This window comes from Eumetopias jubatus, unplaced genomic scaffold (genome assembly GCF_037043125.1).
Source record: "Eumetopias jubatus isolate StellerSeaLion01/CBP00866 unplaced genomic scaffold, mEumJub1_p1.0 scaffold_16, whole genome shotgun sequence".
In the NCBI taxonomy this organism is placed as follows: Eukaryota; Metazoa; Chordata; class Mammalia; order Carnivora; family Otariidae; genus Eumetopias; species Eumetopias jubatus.
The window spans coordinates 77457649-77482453 of record NW_028274822.1 but is presented as its reverse complement, the minus strand read 5'-3'; the positions used below and the strand labels follow the sequence as shown (position 1 = coordinate 77482453).

The window sequence follows — 24805 nt, the reverse complement described above, 5'->3', positions numbered from 1 at the left end:
TATACCTATCCCTATTTGTAGAATTGTGGAATTGGCTGGCCCTGTGAGGTCTATGAAGGGAGGCCACGTATTTGCAAAGTCTGGAATGAATCCTCAATTTCCCCATCTCTCAACTCTTTGCCACCATAAAGAAGGGATGCTGAGGAAGGAAGGGCAAGAGGGGAGGCGGGGAGGCGGGAGGGCAGTGGCCCTGCTGAGGGACCTGTGTCTACGCTATCTCATCCCAAAACAACCTGTTTATCCAAAAACGGTTTCGCCAGCATCCCCCTTTGGCCAGCAGGGGGCGTCAGAGGCCCGTTGTGCGCGGAGAAGAGCCTCAGAGCACCCCTCCCTGAGCCTCGCGTCCCTCAAGTAACACCAACACTTCCTAGCTTTCAACTCGCTTAATCCCAACGCCGCGCCCATTTTATTGATGCAGTTGGGGCTCAGACCAGTCACATCCAGGAAGGAGCTGGATTAGAATTCGAACCCAAGGCCATCCGACTCGAGTCCTTACTCTCGCCCACGCAGCAGCTGCTATCCTGTGCACGGTTTTGCCTGTCCCCTCACTATTTTCCAGCCACTTGCTGCCGGGGAGGCTAATTCACGTCCCTAGACCTCAGTTTCCTCATCTAACAGGATGACGGTGGTCCCTCGCTCGCGAGTGAACCGGAGAGAAACGAGATAGCGTGGGCGAAACGCCTGACACCGGGAGCGCACCGTACACGCCCTTTTGAGTGAATGGTCTGTTCCTCCCCGCCCCCGGCGTAGCCCCCGGAGCAAGCACACTGGGGGGCAGTCCCGGGCCTCCCCTCCTCGGGACGGGGTCCGGCTCCCCCCGCCGGCCGCACGGGGGGGGGGCTCCAGACATCCGCGGTGGCCCGGCGGCCGGGGCGGCGGCGTGGGCGGTGCAGCCCGCTCGCCGCGGTAATTAGCCCGCGCCGGCTCCGGCTCCGCCAGCCGCTAATTACACGTCTCCTAATGAGGCCGGCGGCTGTTTGCAACCACCCGGGTCCCCGCCGCGCGGCGCGGGAGGCCGCGGGGGAATCCGCCGGTGGAGGCGTGGACGCGCTCGGCGGCGGCGACGCGCCTGCGCCTCGGTGGTGCGGGTCCCCGGGATGCCTGCCGGGCGGGGGCGGGGCGCTCGCCCGCAGTCGCTCCTCGAACCTTCACCGCAGCGCCCGAGTGATCCCCACCTTACAGGGAGGAGGGCCGCCGAGGCTCAAACTCACAGGTACAGAACTCAGGCGGGAAGAGGCTAATCGCGATCTGACCCCGAACCTGGGCACTTACTTGATCGGTGGGGGTACTTGCTGTTGTTACTCCTGGGAGTTCTCTGAAAGGGCAGATCCTACATCAGATCAATAAGGGGAAGGTGGGGGTGCTTGGGAAACTTCCTTCCAGTGCCTTCTTCTCACTTGACAGTTCCCATTTGCTCTTTTGGATCAGACACAAAATGGAATTATTAGCTTTGGCAAGGCCTTTAAAACTTACTTGGAAACATAAGTCACACATCCCATTTTCCAGACTGGGACATCTGGAACATTCCCTAGGACGTGGTTGGGGCAACTGCTAAATCGCTCTCCTAGATGGGGATGGGGGGCCACCGCTGTGTACCTTGTTCCCAGGCTCTTCTGAGGTGGGGTCCGGAGTAGCTGCTTTTATTCTTCATCTGTATCTTCGGGGCTTCCATGTATCAGGCTCTCACTGTGTGCCAGGCACTGTGTAAGCACTTTCATTTAGCCCTCAGGACAACCTTCTCTGAGGTCAAGGAGCAAATGACTTGTCCAAGGTCACAATGTAATGTCAGCAGACAAAAGACCTTTTTTGTCTCCCCCCCACACCTGTGCTCTTAACCCCTTGCTCTCTACCTCTTCTCGGATGTCTGGGACCTAGAAGGATGTTCGGAGAAGGCAAACCCGATTGGGGTGTCATTCTGAGGTGACTTGGGCATCCAAGTGTCCCTACCAGGGTGTGGATGCTTGCTGCCATGGTGGGTAGTGGTAAAGGGAAATTGTATCTGCTGCAGCATTTTGTTAAGCAGCTGCTGCTCATTAGGGGCGCCTGCCCCTCTGATCCAATCAACCATTTCCCTGTAAAACCTTTATGGGAACAATCTGTATAAAATTCAACCCTCCATCTGCTTGGCCAGGGGCTTAGGGAGCTGCTGCGTCCTCCAGGTTCCCGGGGGGGCAGACATGGCCCTCTCTGGGCCTCAGAGACAGAACACTGCATCTCACTCCTCCCTCGTCCTCACTGCCTCGTGGACTTCCTTCCCTCTTCCCTGCCTGCCGCGAGGGTTCACTCATCCAAAAATTAATTGAAATTACAAGGGCACTACGGTTTGACCCAGCAATTTCTCTGCCAGGAATTTATCCCACAGAGATTCTTGCAGTTGTGCCAAATGACAGGTGAACGAGGATGTGTCTTGCAGTATTGTTTCTGATAGCACAAGGCTATCTCAATGTCTATCAGAAAGGATCCACTGTATGTGTATATCTATCGGACACCATGTGCCAGAGGATGTTCTAAACACTTTACATAGATTGACTCCTTTAACCCTCACAGCTACCCTTTACATGAGATACTTTAATTTTAGTAACTCATTTACAGGTGAGGAAAGGGAGACCCAGAGGGAACAGGTAGCTTGCCCAAGCTTCACATAGATAGTAAGCAGCAGTACCAGGCAGCCCATATTCTAAATCCCTATGCGAATATAACTTCTCTGTCTTTATGTGCATGGAGAATTTCCAAAAAGGGACCCAAAAGCAATTGGCGGAGGTTGCCTCTGGGGAGAAAAATTAAAGGTGTGGAGTCGGAGGGGAACTCCCTTTTTCCTGGGTCCCCTTTTGTACCATTCTGTTTTACCAGGTGCACGTGTTAATTTCATAATTTAGAGGCGTTTCTGAGTCCCCAAAGCGTGTTATTGCTAGTTCTTACCTCAACCCTGGGAGTGGGTAATATCAGCCTCATTTTGTAGGTGAGGAAGTTTGAACTCCCTGCATGGGCCGGCCAGCCATGTGCCTGGGAATGACAAGAGGGCTCTCAACCCAGTGCTCATTCCCTTAATTTATATTAGCCCCCTGGGCTTGCAAGATTCAGAGGGAAGAAAAACAAGGCTCAGACGGTTAAAAGCATGGATGCCGGGGGCCAGCTTGCCTGTGTTCAAGTCCTGACTCAGCCACTCAACCCTCTGTGTGACCTTGGGCAAGTCACTTACCCTCTCCAGACCTCAGTGAGGTTTTCCTCTCTGTGAGAATTAAAAGACTTACCTCCATGTCAAGTGCTTGGAACAGGGCCTGTCTCATCACAAGCGCTCAAGAAATGTTAGGTATTTTTATATTATTGCCCCGCACATTGTCTTCCCCGATTTCAAGCTCAGAGCAGTTCCTCCTCGCAGCTGGGGTGTCCAGCTGTGCCTGCTCCAGTCCTTTCCCAAAAGGGCAAGGCCCAGCCTCCCTGTGCTCCAGCCTCTAGCGGAAGTCCTTGGGAACTGGTTCTCCGGGGTTATCCCACCGCGGTGGCTGTGATCAGAACCGATCACATCGCCAAGAGCTGGAAGAAGGGGCAGAGCCGCAGGGCTGGTGTGGCCCAGATCCAGGGTGAGGCTGCGATGGGCGGCCTCCTAGTTCGGGATGTTCCCAGCGCCTTCCCACCGCTTATGCTTGGAGGGAGAAGGGCCTCAAAATAGCTGTTGCTTCCCCAGCACGGCGCTAGGCCAGGGACAGGAATAGACATCTGGGGGTGGCCGCCTCAGCTTTCCTCAGGGGCCCTGGGGAGGGGGACAGGAATAAGCAGAGGCCAGACTCCTCCCAACGTGGGGAGATAGTGCAGTGGTCAATATGCAGTGACCTCCTGGGACAGTCCAGCCCATGGAAAATATGGCCCCGGCCGGGGCTGGCTGCTCAGCAGGTCCCCAGCCCCGGCCAGAGAGTGGCTAGGCCTGGATTCCACACTGGCTCCTGTCTCCTACAGTTCTCTCTTGGCAGGTGGGGAAACTGAGGCCCAGAGAGAGATTCATGTGCTTGGGACCACAAAGCTGCTTTGAGAAGCCAAGCTGACAGGAGAAGCAGGCCTTGGGTGTTGAGAGGCAGTCTGGGTGGTGGTTGGAGGGTGAAAGGGCTCAGACTGTCTCAGTCCAAATCTAACCTCCACTACTGAAGACCTGTGTGCTCTTGGGCCTCAATCTCATTACCTGTAAAATGCACATCATAACAGTACCCACTTCCTTTAGTGGTAGCGAAGACTGAATGAGTTAATACTTGTGTGCTGTTATGATTATTATTGTCTTATCACCAGACCCCTTCCTCATTCATTCCTAAGGCATTGGCTGAACAGCCACCATATGCCAGGCACAGTGCTAGGCCTGGATCCTGCAGCTCAGTGTGTGGCAAGAAGAGACCAGTTACCTTTCAGAGAGCCTGCCATGGACCAGTTACTGTGCTAAGCATTTTTACCGATATCATCTCATCGATACCTCTCTATGAGGTGCCATTATCACAGATGAGGGAAGTGTGCCCAGAGAGGTGAAGTCACTTCTTCAGGGTCACACAGCCAGCAGGTAGCAGAGTCAGGATTTGAACCCCGAGCTGCCCGCCTGCATAGCTCATACAAGGAGCCACTGCATGTGACTGTCTCTTTACTGGGGAGACAGATGAGTCAGACAAGTCGTTCTGTTCGCGCAGTCAGGCGTTGGGCATATGGGAGGGCTCCACTCTCTCAGCTCTGACAGTCATCATTCCGGCCCCAGCACAGTCCCATATGAGATGTGAGGGGGTCCCCAGCTGGCACTCCCTAATTCCCCTGGGTTTCCCTGGGTACTTGCTATGTGTCAGGCCTGTACTAGGCTCTGAGAGCACAAAGACGACTTTGTTCCTACCTTGAAATTTCTCACAGTGCTTCGAAATGTCAACAGCAATTCAGAGGCAGCTACTGTGATGAGGGTTAGAAAGGGGACAAGGTACCCTGAGGAGGTACCTAACTCAGTCTGGGAGATCAGGGAAGGCTTCCTGGAGGTGGTGATGTCTGAGCTGAGGCCAGGAGAAGAGAAGGGGAGTAGGAAAGAGTGTTCTGGGTAGAGGGACAGCTTGTGGTAGTGCTGGGTTATAGGAAGTGTGAGTGGTAGGGGCTGGAGGTGTGGGTGAAGGGCGCTGGGACTGCAGAGATGGATGGGCTTGGGTCATTCAGGGCCTTGCTGTCCTCGCTAACGGGCTTGGCTGCTATCTGGAAGGCTAGAAGTTTCCCTCCGGCTTTGGAGGAGGGTGAAGCTCAAGAGGCTGAACTGAAGGAGGGGAGCCAGTGAGGAGGCAGCAACTGCCTGGAGGGAGATGAGAGACTTGGCCTCCAGTGCTGGGGGTGGGCGTGGAGAGCCACGGGTGGCTTTGTGAAGTTTTTAGATGTAGAATTGGTTATGTATTGCTGTGTAATAAATCACCCCCAAACTTGGTGGCTTAAAGCAACAACTTATTTTTTTAGGATTCTCTGGGGGTGCTTCATGTGGTGTCAACTGGGGGCACTGGGGTGGCTGGAGGGCTCCAAAATGGCCTCACCCGCATGGCTGGCTGCCGGCTGGGAGTTCAGCAGGGGCTGGTGGCTGGGGGGCCCCAGCTCACCTCCGTGCGGTTCTCACGGCGTACCAGGTGGCTTCTGAGAAACAGACGCTGTCAGGCTTGTTAAGGCCTCGACTCAAAAGTCTCAGAAACATTATTTCTGCTGCGTCGTGTTGGTGAAATCCAGCCCTAAGACCAGCCCGATTTAAGGGTTAGGGGAAACAGTACTTCTTCCTCTCTTCCTCCTCCTCCTTCTTCTGTACAGTTTAGTGGGATTTAGTGCATTCACAATGTTTTGCAACCAACATCTCTCCCTAATTTCAACTTTTTTTTTTTAAGATTTTATTTATTTATTCATGAGAGACAGAGAGAGAGAGAGAGAGGCAGAGGGAGAAGCAGGCTGCCGCGGAGCAGGGAGCCCGATGCGGGACTCGATCCCAGGACCCTGGGATCATGACCTGAGCTGAAGGCAGACGCTTAAACATCTGAGCCACCCAGGCGCCCTCCCTAATTTCAACTTTTTAACCACCTCATAAGAACACTCCATCCCCATTTTGCCATTACTCCCCATCTCCTGCTCCCCAGTCTCTGACAACCTGCCTTCTGTCCCTGTGGATTTGCCGATTCCGGGTATTTCATGCAAAAGGAATCCTATAAATGAGAACTTTTTTTTTTTTTAAGTTTTAAACTTAAGCCTTTAAGTTTTTTTTTAAAGATTTTATTTATTTATTTGAGAGAGAGAGAATGAGAGATAGCACGAGAGGGAAGAGGGTCAGAGGGAGAAGCAGACTCCCCGCTGAGCAGGGAGCCCGATGTGGGACTTGATCCTGGGACTCCAGGATCATGACCTGAGCTGAAGGCAGTCGCCCAACCAACTGAGCCACCCAGGCGCCCTAAATGAGAACTTTTGTGTCCAGCTTCTTTCACTGAGCATCATGTTTTCAAGGTTCATCCAAGTTGCATACATGGGTGCTTCATTCCTTTTTATGGCTGAATAATTTTCCATTGTATGGATAGACCATGATTTGTTTATTCATTCATCTGTTGATAGATATTTGAGTTGTTTCTACCATAATGTGAATCATGCTGCTATGAACATCAGTAAATAAATACCTGTTTGAGTTTCTGTTTTACATTCTTTTGGGTATGTACCTAGAAATGGAATTGCTGGGTCATATGGTCACTCTATGTTTAACTTTTTGAGGGACCACCAAGCTGTTTTCCATGGTGGCTGAACATTTTACATTCCCACCAGCATGTATGAGGGTTCCTATTTCTCCATATCCTTGCTGACATTTACTATTTTCTGTTTATTTTTATTTTTATTAAAGCCATTCTAGTACATGTGAAGTAGTATCTCATTTTGGTTTTGATTTGCATTTGCTTAGTTACCAATGATGTGGAACATTTTTTCATGTGGTTTTTGGCCTTTTGTATATCTTCTTTGTCCTTTACTTACTTGGGTTGTTTGTCTTTTTGTTGTTGAGTTCTTAAGAGTTTATTTTTTTAATATTCTGGGTACTAAACCCTTATCAGATATATGATTTGCAAACATTTCCTCCCATTCTGTAGGCTGCCTTTTCACTGTTTTTTTTTTTAAGATTTTATTTATTTATTTGAGAGAGAGAGAGAGCATGAGCTGGAAGGTGGGAGGGGCAGAGGGAGAGGGAGAAGAAGACTGCCTGCTGAGCAGGGATTCCCCATGCGGGGCTCCATCCCAGGACCCCGAGATCATGACCTGAGCTGAAGACAGATATTTAACCGACTGAGCTCCCCAGGTGTCCTTGTTTTTTTAAGTAGGCTCCACACCCAGCATGGAGCCCAGCTCTGGGGCTGAACTCACGACCCTGAGATCAAGACCTGAACTGATACCGAGTTGGACACTTGACCGACTGAGCCATCCAGGTGCCCCTCACCTTTTCTTTTTTAAAATTTAAGTAAGCTTCATGCCCAATATGGGGCTTGAACTCATGACCCTGAGATTGAGAGTCACATTCTGTGCCAACTGGGCCAGCCAGATGCCCCCTTTGCCTTTCTTGATAATGTCCTTTGATGCACACAAATTTTTACTTTTCATCCCATTTATCTATTTTTCTTTTGTTGCTTGTGCTTTTCGTGTCAAATCTAAGAACCCATGGCCAAACCTGAGGTCATGAATATTTACCCTTATGAATTGTTTTGTCATTTTAACTCTTACATTTAGGTAATTGATCCATTAAGTTAATTTTTGTCTATGGAGTGAGGTAGGGGTCCAACTTCATTCTTTTGCATGTGGTTAAGCTCTTTCTCTTGACTGGAGGTCAGCATGCCCTTTCAGCGAGGGGAAGGAATTGTTGGGGTTTATCTTTGGAGACAGTTTTGGTGATGGGTTGGCTGTGAGGGGTTGGCGAAGGAGGGAAGAGGAGAAGGCGGGCAGAGTGACATCCACATTTCTGATCTGGGCAGATGGGGAAGACTTAGGTGAAGGGAAGAACTCAGTCCCGGACATGTTGAGTTAGAGCTCCTTTAGCATCCAGGCACTGAGAGCATCGGAAATCACATACATGATAGATGAAATATGGAAGGACACTAAAGTTTTCGTCCATTCAGTAGATAGTTATGGGACGCCTAATACTGACACTAGGTAACATTTTTGTGGCACAAACCATGGACCAGACACTTAGCACTTTTTAAAAAACCGAGCTATAATGGTCATAGTATAAAACGAACAAACCTAAAGTGCACAGTTCATTAAATTTTATATATACCACCTCCCAGGTAAAACTGTAGACCATTTCCATCCCCCAGAAAACTCCCTCTTGGGCCTGTTATATTTAATTCTCACAGTGACCCTATGAGGCATTATTCCCATTTTTTGGATGAGGATACTGAGGCTTACAGAGGTGAAGCCACTTGCCCAAGATCACACGAGGTGGAATGTGGATTCTAACTATAGGCCAGGCTGAGCAACAGTCCACCCTCTCACTTGGATGGGACTAGACTCAGACCTAGGGGATCCCCGAGGGCAGGGGCAAAACAGTCTAGCTTCTACTGGAGGCCAGGAGGCCCTCATGGGTGGGTCTGTGGGGAGCCCAAGGCCAGGGAGGATGTGGATTTAGGACTGGCAGTGAGAAATGGGAGGAGTCCTTCCTTCCGGTCCCCATCAGTCATGGAGGTGGCCTCCTAGTGGAGGTGTGGCAGCAGATAAACAGTAGGCAGGCAGCCCACCTGGAGCTCTTTCCCAGCAATAGACCCTGGGGGAAAGCTCAGCTCTGCCTGGACCAAATTGGCCTGAAGCGAGGAGAGGAGGGTGCCACGCCTATCAGAACCGCTTTAGACTGTGCTTCTCAGCATCCCAGCTGAGAAGATCCTGGGCGCATCTCCTGCATCTCCTCCCTCCCTCCCTCCACGTGTCTGCCCTGCACCTCTCTGACCTTTTCTCTCCCTCCGCTCCATTGGAAACTGGCCTCCTTCTTCCTCTTCCAACCTGGGAAGCTCCTAGCTGCCTCAGGGCCTTTGCACTCAGTGTTGCTTCCATCTGGAACCTTCTGCCTCCTGGATTTCCCATGGCTGGTGTCTTATTATGTGTCTCAGATAAAATTTTACCTCTTTAGAGTGTTTTCCCCTGAATGAATTGCCCTATTTAATGCTGTCCTCATGATGTCCCCACAATGTCCTCACAATGGAGCCAGATGGCCTGGGTTTGAATCTCAGTAATGCTGAGATGCTCCTAACTGTGCGGCCCTGGGTATGTTGAGTGCCAGTTTCCCCAGCTGTAAAATGGGGATGGTGATAATCGCACATACCCCATGGGACATTATTTAACACCTGCTCACAATACTTGGCCCCTATTAGGTGCTTTACAAATATTTGCTATCATGCATAGAGCACTTGTCCCATCCTGAAATTATCCTGGTTGGTGGTGTTTACTTGGTTTTTCCCATTTAGGGAGAATGTGAGCTCCCTAAAGATGGTGATTTCATCTGTGTTGTTCACTGCTGTGTCCCCAGTGCCTAGAACAATGTCTGGCTCACGGTAATGAACATTGGTTAAATCATCAAGTGGATGAATTAACGGGGCTCCTAGATCATCCTGCTTGCAGCCCTCCAGACGTACCATGCCTGCTCTCATCTGCGCTTTGCATTTGCTCTTACTTCTGCCTAGACCCATTCCCCAGAGGAAGGGAAAGGAACATGAAGGAAACACTGCTTTCTGGCTGCCCAGGTCTTGTTTCTTTTCTTTTAAAGATTTTATTTATTTATTTGAGAGAGAGTGTGCGTGTGTGCATATGAGCGAGCTGGGGAGAGGGGCAGAAGGAGAGAGAGAATCTCAAGCGGACTCTGAGCTGAGCAGGGATCCCAACGAGGGGCTCGATCTCACGACTCTGAAATTATAACCTGAGCTGAAAATCAAGAAAGTTGGACGCTTAACCGACTGAGTCACTGGGGCACCCCTGCCCAAGTTTCTTTCTTTTTATTAAGATGTTATTTATTTGACAGAGAGAGAGACAGTGAGAGAGGGAACACAAGCAGGGGGAGTGGGAGAGGGAGAAGCAGGCCTTCCGCCAAGCAGGGAGCCCAATGTGGGGCTCGATCCCAGGACCCAGGGACCATGACCCGAGCCGAAGGCAGACGCTTAACGACTGAGCCACCCAGGTGCCCCCCAAGTCTCTTTCTTACTCCCTTCCTCACTGCCTCTTGCACCAGGTACTGGGAGAGAACAGCAAGCGAGAACCTAGACCCTCCAGGACTACAATCACCTGCTACCAGCCCCTTGTTCGGCAACTGAGGAGTCAGAGGCCCAGAGAGGGGAAAGGATTCAGCCAAGGTCATATAGTGAGTCGAAGGCGATGTTCTCCCCAGTGGACCCTACATGTCTCACCTGGAGGCTGTTTCCAATGTCCACGCTGGATCTGCCTTCCTACATGGGGCCTGCAGAGAGGTAGTGGGGGAGGGGTTGGGCCCTGTCTATATGGTAGTGAGGCGGGGCCCGGGCAGCTTCTGACTTAGACTGACCTGAATCAGGCTCCTGACGCTTCTACTTCTTAACCACGTAGCTTTGGGCTCTCTGAGCCCCAGTTTCCCCCCTGGTAAGATGAGGAGATGGAAGCCTACCACCCCGCCTCCTCAGGGTTGAGAGTTGCTGGGAAGATCCTATTAAACGTTCTCATACATTGAGCTCTTATTCTTTTATTTATTTATTTATTTATTTATTTGACAGAGAGACAGCAAGAGCAGGAACACAAGCAGGGGGAGTGGGGGAGGGAGAAGCAGACTTCCCGCGGAGCAGAGAGCCTGATGCGGGGCTCGATCCCAGGACCCCGGGACCATGACCCGAGCCGAAGGCAGATGCTCAATGACTGAGACACCCAGGCCCCCCACTGAGCTCTTATTCTCACCTACCCTATGGGGGCAGGTATGAATTTTATCCCCATTTTCCAGGTAAGGAGGCAGGCTCAGAGTTGGGGGGAAAAAGTGACTTGCCCAAGATCGCACAGGCAGCAAGAAATAGAGCAGGGATTCAAACCCAGGCAGGCTGACTTCAGGGCTCACGTCCTTAGCAGATGCTACAGTGCTGGGCACACTGTCGGTGCTCCACAGACGGGGACTCTGGGGAGACCTTGCTTTCCTGTCGGTGCCATCTTCTAGGACAACAACTCCTCACTGCAAAGCACATCTTTTTGTTAAGGCCCCTCCCCTCCAATCCCTGCTTGGAGACACAAGCCCTCTCAGTACCCTCCGTCTGATGGATTTTCAGATTATTCCCATCTTGATTAGTTCCAGAGCCTCCCAGCAGAAGCAGGAGTTATTTTGGGGCCTTGATGGCTGCCTCTGACCTCCCCCTCCACCCCCCACCCCGTTGCACACAGCTCTCCCACGGACTGCAGGGTTCATTAGCTACCATTCGGGCTGCTCGCTCTCTGTCCCCTGCAGCCCTCAGCTCAGACTCCAGCCCCAACACCTGCTCTCCGCTCATCTCCTCCCCTGGCCCACAGCCCTCCCCTGCCTTCCTGCTGTTTGGTTGGGGTGAAGGCTGCCGACTCTTTCCTGATCCTTGGCCCCTGACTCTGCCTCATAGCAGTGACCCTCCCTTCAGTTTTAGGATTTTTCCAGACTTGAGCAAAAATCTCACACACCATTTGGACACAGATATTTTTGGCTGGTGATCTGAGTCCCTGTTCCTGTTGGAATTCATTCCCCAGGGTCATTCAGCCTGGGTGGGAGTGGCTCAAAAATCCCCAAGGATACATTTTATGGGATGTGCATCTTGCCACAGCTAATAAAAAATTCCCAAGGGGATGCAGGACACCCCCTCCCCGCCACCGCCGCCATGTTATGTCACAGTGCGTGGGGCTGACGTCACAGGGTTGGGGCGTGGGCTCCGCTGTATCTGTCTGTTCTCTCTGCTCCTGGCTCTCTCTTCCAGCTCTGCGCTCTGCCAGGGCCGCCCGCAGGCCTTGCTTGCTTTTCAAAAATAACTCCTGAGTCTCACTGAGGTGGGGGGCTGCTTCCTTGGTGTCCCAGGCTGTGTGTTAATCCTTCCAACGCAAGACTTCCTGAAGCCAACTCTGGGCTGGGCTGGGGAGCTGGTTATCAGTTGTCTGGCTGAAGTAGTTCAGCTGCTGACATCCTGTTGTAGTACCGATAGCCCTCAAGGAAGCAGGGCGAGTGAGTCCTTCCTGGCGCCCACCAAGTCTTTCATTCATTCATTCATTCATTCATTCATTCATTCAACGAGCATCTTCAGTGCCCATTGCCTGCAGAGCACACCTCTGGGTGGCCTGTTGCTTTTCCATGTGTTTCTGAGTAATCTCCTTGGTCCTCTTTGAATTTCTACTTCCTTCTGTAAAGTAGGGGGATTTTAATTAGGGTGGCCAGTCTGTCCCAGAAGGAAACAGATGGCACGCTCAAATTGGGTAACTTGAGGAAGGCTGAATAAAGGGACTAGTTATGTGTCAGCAGGGTGTCGGGGATCCACCAGGGTAGTGCGTTCCCGGGCAAGTTACAGTGTGAGAGCTCCTACCTGCCTACACCTGGCTGCCAAGGGAGCAGTTCCCTGGCTCAGAAGGGGTTGTACGGAGAGAACCACCTTGAGGGAGAAGCTGTGACCTTCTGTTGAGGAACAGAGCCAGCCGGAGGTGCCCTGCAGGGAGGGAGCCCAGGAAGAACTACCCTGATCTCACGCTTCCTTCTTTCTTCCATATTTCCCTGGGGGCTCCCCATTGGCCAAACCTGATTAAAAGCCAAAGGATATAGGAGACTGTTGAGCCTGAACAGGTCAGTCTTTCCGTGGGCATAGAGCCGAGTGGAAGAAGGTGGACAGTGGCTCTAGACAGGTAAATGGAAGATACTCAGTTTCTCACCTCCCAGTAGTCATAGTAGGTCACGTGGATAAATGCTCAAAAACGTCAGCTCTTACCATCAGTGCTTGTATTTGTTGTTCATTGGTGCATGACAAATTACCCCCAAATTCAGCAGTTTCAAAGCTTATGAACAGGGTGCCTGGGTGGCTCAGTTGGTTAAGCGACTGCCTTCGGCTCAGGTCATGATCCTGGAGTCCCGGGATCGAGTCCCGCATCGGGCTCCCCGCTCGGTGGGGAGTCTGCTTCTCCCTCTGACCCTCTTCCCTCTCGTGCTCTCTATCTCTCATTCTCTCTCTCTCTCTCTCTCTCAAATAAATAAATAAAATCTTTAAAAAAAAAAAAAAGCTTATGAACATTTCTTACCTCACACAATTTCTGTGGGTCAAGAATTGGGAGCAGCTCAGCTGGGTTGTTTTGACTCACGGTCCCTCCTGAGGTTGCAGTCAAGCTGTTGGCCAGCCATCTGAAGGCTGGACTGGGAATGAAGGATCCAGTTGGCCCCCTTCCATGGCTGGCGCCCGGGTGCTGGCTGTTGGCAGAAGCCCTCAATTCCTTGCCATCCAGACCTCTCCACAGGGCTGCTTGAAAATCCTCACGACTTGGTGGCTGGCTTCCCCCAGAAAGAGTGATCCAAGAGCAGAAGGCTCAATGAGTTTTTTGACCTAGTCTCAAAAACCACAGACCCTCATTTCGACAACATCCTGTGGGTTACACGGGTCAGTCTATTCAATGTGGAGGGGACTCCATGGGGGCAGGAACCATCGGAGTCCTTCTTAGAGGCTGACTACCACAGTTCGTAATACATTTGCTCATTTAATCCTTTCAACAATCCTATGAGCTTATCTAACGAAACAAAACAAAACAAAATGAAACAAAAACCTAGCAAACATGAGGCACTGGCTGGCTCAGTCGGTGGAGCATGTGACTCTTGATCTCAGGGTCATGGGTTTGAGCCCCACATGGGACACGGAGCCTACTTAAAAAAACAAGAACAAACAACAAACGAAACAAATCCTATGAGGGAAGTATTATTGTTATTACTATTGTCACTTTTCTGTTGGGGAAATAGAGGCACGGGAAAATGAAATAATGTGCCCAAGATTACGCAGCTAGTAAGTAGTAAAGCCAGGAATTCAACCCAGGTGGTCTCTCTCTCTCTCTTTTTTTCTTTTTAAAAATTTATTTATTTTAGAGAGAGGGAGAGCACAGTGGGGAGGGGCAGAGAGTCTGAAGCTGACTCTGTGCTGAGTGCGGAGCCCGACCTGGGGCTCGGTCTCACTACCCAGGGCTCGGTCTCACGACCTGGAGATCATGACCTCAGCCAAAACCAAGAATCGGATACTTAACTGACTGAGCCACCCAGGCACCCCAACCCAGGCGGTCTTTTTAAAAAAATCAATTTTATTGGGGTATAATTCACATTCAATAAAAAACACTAACAGAGTCATAGAATATTTTTCTCCCCCCCGAAATCTTTCCTCAATGCCCCTTTGCGGTCATTTCTGGGCTCTGCTCTGGCCAATCATTGATCTGCTTTCTGTCACTATAGATGGTTTTGTCTATTTAGAACTTCATATAAATGAAACCACAGAGTATGTTCCTTTTCGAGCCTGGCTTCTTTTGTTGAACAAAAATGTTTGCAGTGTTCATCTATATTGTTACATGCATTGGTAATTTTTTCTTTTTTATTGCTGAGTAGTATTCTGCATAGATATAGGAGAAGTCCCTGATCCAATTTTCCTGTTCAATGACATTTGGGTTCTTTTCAGTTTGGGGCTATTATGCATAAAGCTGGTATGAACTTCACGTAAAAGTCTTTGTATGGGGGCACCTGGGTGGCTCAGTCGTTAAGCGTCTGCCTTCGGCTCAGGTCATGGTCCCAGGGTCCTGGGATCGAGCCCCGCACTGGGCTTCCTGCTCCTTGGGGAGCCTGCTTCTCCTTCTCTCTCTCCCCCTGCTTGTGTTCCCTCTCTCTGTGTGTCTCTCTCTGTCAAATAAATAAATAAAATCTTAAAAAAATGTCTTTGTATGGACTTGTGTTTCATTTATCTCAAGTAAAAAGCTAGTGGAATTGCTAGATCAAATGATCAGTGTATATTAACCTTCGTAAGAAACTGCCAAACTTTTCTAATGTAACTGTGCCATTTTATACTCCTACCAGCAGAGGATGTGAGTTCTAATTGTTTCATATCCTCACCAACATTTTGTATCACCATTAATTTTAGCCATTCTAATCTGTGTATATCTTTTTAATTTATTTATTTGAGGGGGTGTGTGAGAGAGAGCATGAGTGGTGGAGGGAGAGGGAGAAGCAGACTCCTCTGCTGAGCAGAGAGCCCGATGTGGGGTTCGATCCCAGGACCCTGAGATCATGACCTGAGCTGAAGGCAGATGCCACCCAGGCGCCCCTAATCTGTGTATATCTTATCATAGTTTCAGTTTGTACTTCCCTGTCAGCTAAAGATATTGAGCATCTTTTCATGTGCATATTGGCCATTTTTGTGTTCTTTTTTGGGAAGTATTTATCTGATTCTTTTGCTTATGTTTTACTGAGTTATTTGTCTTCTCATTATGTAGTTGTAAGAGTTCTTTATCTATTCTGGATATAATTTCTTTGTGAGATACACACACACAACACACATACACACACAGGCACAGCCAAAAAATGAATGTTTTCTATAAGCTTGCTGCTTACAGTTTCATTTTTAATAGTATATTTCAAATAACAGAGGTTTAAAATTTTGATGAAGTCCTATTTACCAATTAATTACTTTTATTAATTGTGCTTTTGTGTGTCCTAGGAAATTTTTGCCTACCCTGGGCCACAGAGGTTTTCTCTTCTACTCTTCTCTAGAAGTTTTATCGTTTTGGTTTTTGCATTTAGGTCTCTGATCGATTTGGAGTGAGTTTTTGATATGGTGTGAGGTAGGGGTCACGGTTCATTTCTTCTTTGGCACAGACATGTTCTACCAGCTTCCTTTCCCCACTAAATCATCTCGGCACCTTTGGCAAAATCAGTTGATTGGATGCATATGGACTTTTGGACTTCAGTCTGTTTCATTGATCTATATGTCTATCCTTATGCTAACACCACACTGCCTTGATTACTGCAGACTTACAGTAATTCTTGAAATCAAGTAGCATTAGGTGTTGCAACTTTGTTCCTGTTTTTCAAAATTGTTTTGGCTCTTCTAATTTGTCTGCATTTCCATATACATTTTAGAATCTACTTGATAATTTCTACAACAACAACAAAAAAACCTGCTGAAATTTCAATCAGGACTGCACTGAATCTATAGAATCGGTATGGGGTGAAGTGACATTTTATACGTGAATGTGATATATCTCTCCATCTATTTAGGCCTTTCATTTCTCTCAGTAAGATTTTATAGTTTTCAGTGTACAAATCTTGCACGTTTTATTAACTGTATCCCTAAATATTTTATTTTTTTGATGCTTTTGGAAATGTTTTCATACATTTAACTTCCCAGTTATTTGTTGCTGGTTATAGAGAAATGCATTTTTATACATTGACCTTGTATCCTTTCATTTTGTTAAACGAGGTTCTAATAGTTTTGTTTTGTAAATTTCTAGGATGTTCTACGTGCATAATCATGCCATCTGCAAATAAACACAATTTAACTTCATCCTTTCCCCATTTTTTTCTTCCCTTGTTGTCCTGGCTAGGACCTCCAGTCCAATGTTGCATAGAAGTAGTGAGAGCAGATATTCTTGCCTTGTTCCCAATCTTAGGGGTGAAAGTGTTTAAACTTTCAGCATATGTTAGCTGTAGATATTTTGTTTTACAGATTTAAAAATTTTTTTAAATTTCTTATTTATTATTTAAGATTTTATTTATTTGTCAGAGAGAGAGAGCACAAGCAGGGAGAGAAGCAGGCAGAGGGAGAGGGAGAAGCAGGCTCCACGCTGAGCAGGGAGCCCAATGTGGGACTTGACCCCAGGACCCTGGGATCATGACCCAAGCCGAAGGCAGACACTTAACCGACTGAGCCACCCAGGCATCCCTCTTTTTAATTTCTTCTTAAAAGATTTTATGTATCCACTTGAGAGAGAGAGAAAGAGAAGAGGGAGGAGAAGAGGGGGAGAATCTTTAAGCCAAATTCTCTCTGAGCATCGAGCCTGACACGGGGCTCGATCCCATGACCCATGAGATCACAACACCAGCTGAAACCAAGAGTCGGACACCCAACCAACTGAGCCGCCCAGGCGCCCCTAAAAAAAATTTTTTTTTTAAGTAATCTCTTCGTGGGGCTCGAACTCACTCATGCCCCAGAGATCAAGAGTCTCATGCTCTACTGACTGAGCCAGCCAGGTACCCCAGCTGTAGGTATTTTGAAGCTGCCCTTCAACAGGTTGAAGAAATTCTCTTTATTTTGGCCCTGCTCAAGTTTGTTTTTGTTTTTAAATCATGAATGGGTGTTGATTGTATCGAATGTCTTCTCATGTCAATTGGTATGACCATGAAGTGGATCCAGTTATATCCTTTTATAAAAAAAAAATTGAGGGGCACCTGGGTGGCTCAGTCGGTTGGGCATCTGCCTTCAGCTCAGGTCATGATCCCAGGGTCCTGGGAATCGGGCTCCCTGCTTCTCCCTCTCCCACTGCCCCTGAAAAAAAAATTGAGGTGAGATTCACCTAACTTACAATTAACCATTTTTTTTGTGTTTTTTTTTTAAGATTTTATTTATTTATTTGACAGAGAGAACACAGGGAGAGAGGGAACACCCAGCAGGAGGAGTGGGAGAGGGAGAAGCAGGTTTCCCGCTGAGCAGGGAGCCTGATGGTGGGGCCCGATCCCAGGACCCCGGGATCATGACCTGAGCCAAAGGCAGATGCTTAACGACTCAGCCACCCAGGCGCCCCCAATTAACCGTTTTTAAAGTGAGCCCTTCCGTGGCATTGCCCAACCACCTCTATCCAGTTCCAAAACACCTTTATCACCCCGCAAGGAAACCCTGCACCCATTAAGAAGTTACTCTCCATTCTCCCTCCTCACAGCTCCTGGCAACCATCAATTTGCGTTCTGTCTCTATGGATTTACCTATTCTGGACCCTTTGTATGAATGGGGTTGTACAATATGTGACCTTTTGTGTCTGGCTTCTTTCACTTAGCGTAACATTTTTGAGGTTGATTGACACTGCAGCATATAGAAGTACTTTATTCCTTTTTTAAAAAAGATTTTATTTATTTATTTGACAGAGAGAGACACAGCGAGAGAGGGAACACAAGCAGGGGGAGTGGGAGAGGGAGAAGCAGGCTTCCCGCGGAGCATGGAGCCTGACGTGGGGCTCAATCCCAGGACCCTGGGATCATGACCTGAGCCAAAGGCAGACGCTTAACAACTGAGCCACCCAGGTGCCCCTAGTAGTACTTTATTCCTTTTTATGGCTGAGTAATATTTCATTGTAAGGAAACACCGCAATTTCTTTACCCAGATGTATTCTTTTTTAATATTTTATTTATTTATTTGACAGAGAGAGACACAGTGAGAGAGGGAACACAAGCGGGGGCAGTGGGAGAGGGAGAAGCAGGGAGCCCGATGCAGGATCGATCCCAGGACCCTGGGATGATGACCTGAGCCGAAGGCAGACGCCTAACGACTGAGCCACCCAGGAGCCCCTACCCAGATGTATTCTTAACCACTATTCTATGCTGTCTTTCCATGTGCCAGGTGCTGTTGTTAGCTCTCCAGATACAGCAGAGAACAGAGGAGAATTGGCCTTCCCCAAGTGGAGTTAGTCTCTTCTGGAACTTAGTATGCTCTCTGGCGGTCGTGTATGTCCATTCCTGATCACACTGGAGGCCCTGTCTGTTCCTGCTCGTCCATCTCCATAGCCCCAGTGTTTAGTCCACTGCTCTTAGCTGACCAGATAGGTGTCAATCTGGGAAGGCTTCATGGAGGAAGCAGCTTTTGAGCGGAGCCTTGAGGTTTGAGGAGGAGAGCAGTTTCCTTGAGCCCACAGTGATTAATAATAATAACCATCATTTATAAAGCACATACTATGTGCCACACACTGCAATGAACGTGTTAACTTCCCAAGGTCAGCCAGCTAGTGAGTGGCAGAGGAGAGTTTGGATTTGAACCGAGACCCACACCCATAAGTACTGCCTTGTAATGACTGCCTCTCCAAGCCTCGTTCTAGATTGGGGTTGGGGTTTTCTTCTTCTCTGTATTCTACCTCCCCTGTCGTTCTTCTTCTGGGGACATCTGGATGGCACTAGAGAGTGACTGCATGACGGGCGAAGCCTGGATTTGGGACACCCCACATCTCGGGAAGGACTCTTCAGCTCCTATCCTTTCTGGTTCTTTGGACTTAGCTGAGACCTGGGCCTCTGGGGGACCCTCTGTCCTTGGTAGCACCCTTTCCTCCCCCAGCCTCCCTACTCCTCCTTCCTTAGCCCCTCTAACTCATTGGGCTGTGCTGGAGTCTGTGGGGAAAGGAGCAGGATTTCGGCTAAATATAAACCAGGCTGTTCCAGTTTCCAAATAGAACAAAGGAGCAGGGTGTTAAGTTGATTTTTATAAATAAAGAGAGAGGGAGTGAGAGAATATTTTTTCGAGATGTTTAATAAAATCGCCTGTGAGAGGCAGGAAAATCACTGGGCTGCAGTGGGAGGGTTTGGAGGAGGAAGGGGGTGAGAGAGAGGGTGGGAAGTGCTTCCTCCTTCCTGCTGTGATCCTTGCCAGTGTCCTTGTCGTTTTCCTGGGACCTGGGAGGGATGGTGGGGCAGAGGGGGCCGAGAGGCAGGGGCAGGACATGAGGGTCGTTGGGAGGAGGAGGAGGAGGACAAGGAAGGCTCATAAGCATAACAGCTACTGCGTGTGGAGCACCCACTGTACGCCAGGTCCACGGCTAGTGCCTGCATCATCTTGCCAGATGCACGCCAGCCTGCGGAAGCTGGGATGCTCAACACTGGGCGCTCTGCGATCTGGTCCCTGCCTACCTCTCTGACCTCATCTCCCCGCTCTCTCCCCCTGGCTCACTTCACCCCCACCGCGCCAGCCCCAACGCCAAACTCATTCCCTTCTCAAGGCCCACGTGGCTGCGCTTCACTCTGCCCCGAGGTCTTCCAGCCAACTCCTGCTCATCGTTCGGAAGAAGCAACGCCACTTTTTCTTGACCCCTTTGTCTAAGAGCGAGCTCACCCTTGCCCCCACCCCAGTTATGAGCACACTGCCTTGTTTTATTTCCTTTATTCTCATGTCACTTCTTTTTTTTTTTTAAAGATTTTATTTATTTGAGAGAGAGAGAGAGCCTGAGAGAGAGAGAGATCACAAGAGGGGAGGTAGGGGTAGAGGGAGAAGCCGATTCCCCGCTGAGCAGGGAGCCTGACATAGGATTCAATCCCAGGACCCCGGAATCATGACCTGAGTCGAAGGCAGACGCTTAACCGACTGAGCCACCCAGGCGCCCCTCTACTATTTTATAAGGCTTCCAGCATAGTGGAAGAGGGGACTTAAGGGGATGTCTCTGGCACCTGGAGGTTGGGGGGATGACTAGACACAACCCTGGAGCATCAAAGTGGGGGTGTCAATGAAGCCAAATTGTCACCATCACCTTCATCTTTTTTTTTTTTAAGATTTTATTTATTTATTTGACAGAGAGAGAGACAGCGAGAGAGGGAACACAAGCAGGGGGAGTGGGAAAGGGAGAAGCAGGCTTCCCACCGAGCAGGGAGCCCGACGCGGGGCTCGATCCCAGGACCCCGGGATCATGACCTGAGTCGAAGGCAGTCACTTAACCAACTGAGCCACCCAGGCGCCCCCATCACCTTCATCTTTAAACAGTGTGTGTGACCCATAAAAATTATTAAGCAGATCTTTTGAGGAGCCATCAGGTAGAGAATTTTACTCAATACCACCCAAAGGAGAGCTAATCTGTGCCTTGGGGAGTGGCAGAGAACTTCTCATCTCAGGAAGTGGAAGGGATGCCAGGGGAAGCAGAGATATTTTGCACTCCCACCCACCTGCCCCCCTTCTCCCCCCTCCCCCCGCTCCCGCTCACAGTGCTATGTCAGATGGGGGTGGGCTAGGAACAAGCAGCTGCACATGCCCCCAGGGCCTGAGGGGAGGTGGCTGTGCCTTTCTGCTGACGTCACGTTCTGCCTCACCAGGGACTGCGTGGCTTGGACGAGTCACACAGCTCTCTCCAGTCTCAGTTTCTTCCTCTGTAAGATGGAGATGGTGACATTTCCTTGGTTATGGAAGATTAGGGATATGCATTGTATGTCAGGAACTCGTACTTCAAACACATGGTGGATGCTCAGTAGAACAGGTGAAAGCTGCCGTTTTCTTATTTATTATTACCTTTCTCTGGGTTATAATCTAATTGCGCACAGGCTCTATCACTCGTCCGCTGAATAGCTACTATCTGCCCGGTTCTGAGCTAAGCAGTCTAGGTGGGTCATCTTGTTGCATTCCTCACACCACTTCCACGAAGTAGGTATTATTATCATTATCATCATAATACTATCATAATATCACATTGTCATCATAATGTTATTATTATGAGTGAGGAAAATGGGGCTCGCATGGGGGAAGTGACTTGCCCAAGGTCACACAGCCAGAACCGAGCAGCCCTGGGCCTGAAATCCAGGTAGGCTCAAATGAAGATCTTGGGCTTTTCAAAATTATGCAATCCTGTCTCTCAGGACTAAGGAATCAGGGGGATTTCTGGAGCTACAGGGGTAGAACCTGGGATAAATGGGGAGTGACAGGGCCAGAGAGGGTCACGGTGAGAAGCAGAGGCCTGGTCTTGATTAAGAGGTCAGTGAGGGAGCCGGGGCTGGAGTGGTGGGGTTAGGGAGTGATGCTGCAGTTTGAGGGGCTGTGGCTCCCAGCCTCTGACTCACTCACATGGAGCAGCTCAGTTCCCAGCCGCAGGAGATGCTATTTATAACCTGCAGGTTCTAGCAGCCTCCAGAGCATGGAGTCTTGCAGCTACCTGGGGCCCTTCTCCCTGGGCTGCACAGCAAGTAGGGGAAGGCAAGTGGTGGGGGAAGGCCACCAGCTGAGCCTCCTTTCTCCTTGCTCTGGACGCTCTGATCAAACAAAATGCACACCCAAGGGCCCCATGGCTCACACTGGGGCTGTCTAGCTTGTCATCAGCAGAGTGCCTGGCACCTAAGACGCCTGAATGAGTGAATGAATGAATAGCAGTAGCTCCAGGGTTTTTTAAATTGATTAATTAATTTGAGAGAGCAGAGCGAGAGAGAGAGCACAAGCTGGGGGGAGGAGCAGGGGGAGAAGCAGACTCCTTGGGATCATGACCTGAGCCAAAGGCAGACGTTTAGCTGACTGAGCCACTCAGGCGCCACTCCAGGTTTTTTTTTTTATTGGGTCAGATCACGTCATTTCTCTGCCCCAAACTCTCCAGTGCTTTTTCATCTCATTTGGAGTAAAAGCCAAAGTTCTCATAGTGGCCTACAAAGCTCATACACCATCTGGACCCTGCTTCTTCTGACTTCCTACCCTCCCTCCTGCCTACTTTGCTACAGAGGCCTCTTTGCGGCTCTTGGGAACACACTAGGTATGTTCCTGCCTTGGGGCCGCTGCTCTGTTTCCTCTGCCTGGGACACTCTTCCTCCAGATACTGGCAGGTCTTCCTCCCTCACCTCCTCAAGTCTTTGCTTAAAGGCCAACTTCTTGTGAGGCCTTCCCTGACCATTCTACTTAAAACTGCACCCACGCACGGCGCCTTGGTGGCTTAGTCAGTTAAGTGACTCTTGATTTCGGCTCAGGTCATGATCTCAGGGTCGTGAGATCGAGCCCTGCATTGGGCTCCCTGCTCAGTGTGGAGCCTGCTTAAGAGTCTCTCTCTCCCTCTGCCTTTGCCTCTAAGCCCCCCCACCCCCAGCGCATGCACAAGCTCCCGCATGTGCGCTCTCTCTCTCAAAACAACAGCAACAAAAAACCCTGCACCTATACAATACACTCCTTATTCTGTTTCCCTGCTCAATTTTTTTCCCACAACAGTTGCCATTATTTAATATGCTTCATATATTACAAATTTCTCCTTTGTCTCCTTCTATTAGAATGTTGGTTCCAGAGGGCAGGAATTATTGTCTGTTTTGCTCACTGCTGCATCCCTAGTGCCAAGAACAGTGCCTGGCACATATATAGTGCTCAAAACATTTGCTGACTGTGTGAGTTCAGGGAGGTTTTCTTGGACTTGCTGTGTAAGCTTGGACAGCTAACTTCACCTCTCTGGGCCTTAGTGTGTTGGACTCCGTGGCCTTCCAGTGTGGACAGTCTGAGGGCTCCCTCGCTTCAGCCTGGCTCCCGAGATTTTTTCCTTGCTAAAAGGAGAGCTGGCCAAGGCCTGGCTTGATATTTTTTCCCAGACTAGACTTCTCTGTGCAAAGTGTTCAAGTGTGTGAGCGGGCATGTGCCAACACTCTCGGGTCTGTGAGGGGCTTTGAGCAGATGCATATGTGTGAAGGAGCCTCAACATGTATTTGGGAACCTGGTGGAGATAGGACATTCCAGCAAAATGTCAGCACAGGTCCTAATTCTGTCTTCCTGCTTCTTTTTGTTTCCAACGGAGCAAGAAGTAGAAATTTCCAAGGGCATGGCAGACCCTTCTCGAATGAACTGATGGAAGCCCCCACTTCTCTGGAGATACAAGGAAAGAGCTTGTTGGCTGTGAATCCCTATACCTGTAACAGGCTGTTTCCACTTCCTCAGGACCAGCTGTGAGAAACCCACAGCAGAGCTGCCCACCTTCCAATAAGGGAAACCCGCAGAACTGCGAGCTTCAATGGGGATGCCAGGCCCATTTTTAGATCTCATCTGTTCTTAATGGGAGATGGGTCCAAACTTTCCCAGGTTTCTAGAATAATCTCTGGCTGGTCTTCCTCCCTCATCTCCTCAGGTCTCTGCTCAAATGCCAACTTCTCATGAGGCCTTCCCTGACCATTCTACTTAAAACTGCACCCATGCAATACATTCCTGACTCCCTTCCCTGCTCAGTTTTTCTTCATGACACTTGCCATTATCTAACACACTGTATAGATTATTGATGGGCTTCGGAGTTTATTAGTATGTTCACACGCTATCCCATAATTACATGATCTCTTCTGCTTCGGCACACTCCAGGCTTACCTAGCACAGTACCTGGCATCTGGTAGGCATCAATACATTTTTGTTAGAAAAGTTAATTTTCATAAGTAATGGGCGGAGTGCAACGTTGTCATTTTACAGATGATGAAACGGAGGCTCAGCAGTGACATAACTTGCCCAAAGTCACACAGCCAGGACATGAATCCCGGCAGACAGCTGACTCAGGTTGAACAGGGAAGGAGAGAGGACACTCCCGCCCAGGGGCCACCATACTTTGGGAAAAGAGACTTGACTTTTGAAGGATGAGCCAGGGCCTCAGAGGGCTTGGGTGTTTGGGAGACAGAGAAAATTGAGTTCAAATCCCAGGACTGTCATTACCTGCGCCTTCCGACAAGTCCCTGGTTTTCACTACACGAGCCTCAGTTTCTCCATCTGTAAAACGGGCACATCAACCCCTAGACTACACAAAGCCCTTGGGAGTATTCATTGAGGTATTTCAGCCCAATGCCTGGCACTGGGCTAGGCTCAGTACATCCTAGGCCCACCCTGACCTCCCAAGTGACCTCGCAAACCCCTCTCCCAGTTCTTCCAGCCCTCCAGCCCTCCATGTTGAAATGCCCCAACATCCGGGCTAGGGCGGAGACATCACGTGACGAACAATTCTCCCGCGCATGCGCAGCTTCTGCATCACGTGGCTAGGTGCCACACAAGTGTACAGGTGTGAGGCGGGAGGGAAGCCATGCTCCTGTTGGGACACGTGGGACTGGTACGTTCTCGCCTCAGCTGGAGCTCCGGGTCCTAGAGAACCTGGGTGTGCGCTTGATTGGGAGAGAGAAAGCAAAGACCTTCTA

At 49.6% G+C, this 24805-nt stretch overlaps 1 protein-coding gene across 1 annotated transcript in view; it reads left to right on the top strand.

Moving 5' to 3' along the window:
- The first annotated feature begins 1090 nt into the window (after positions 1-1090).
- The window catches only part of CABP1 (calcium binding protein 1), a 53882-nt gene continuing 30167 nt past the window's right edge, over positions 1091-24805 (top strand). Inside the window, exon 1 of the mRNA XM_028116613.2 lies at positions 1091-1213. The gene's annotated coding sequence lies outside the window, so the exon portion shown is untranslated. The remainder of the gene's footprint in view (positions 1214-24805) is intronic.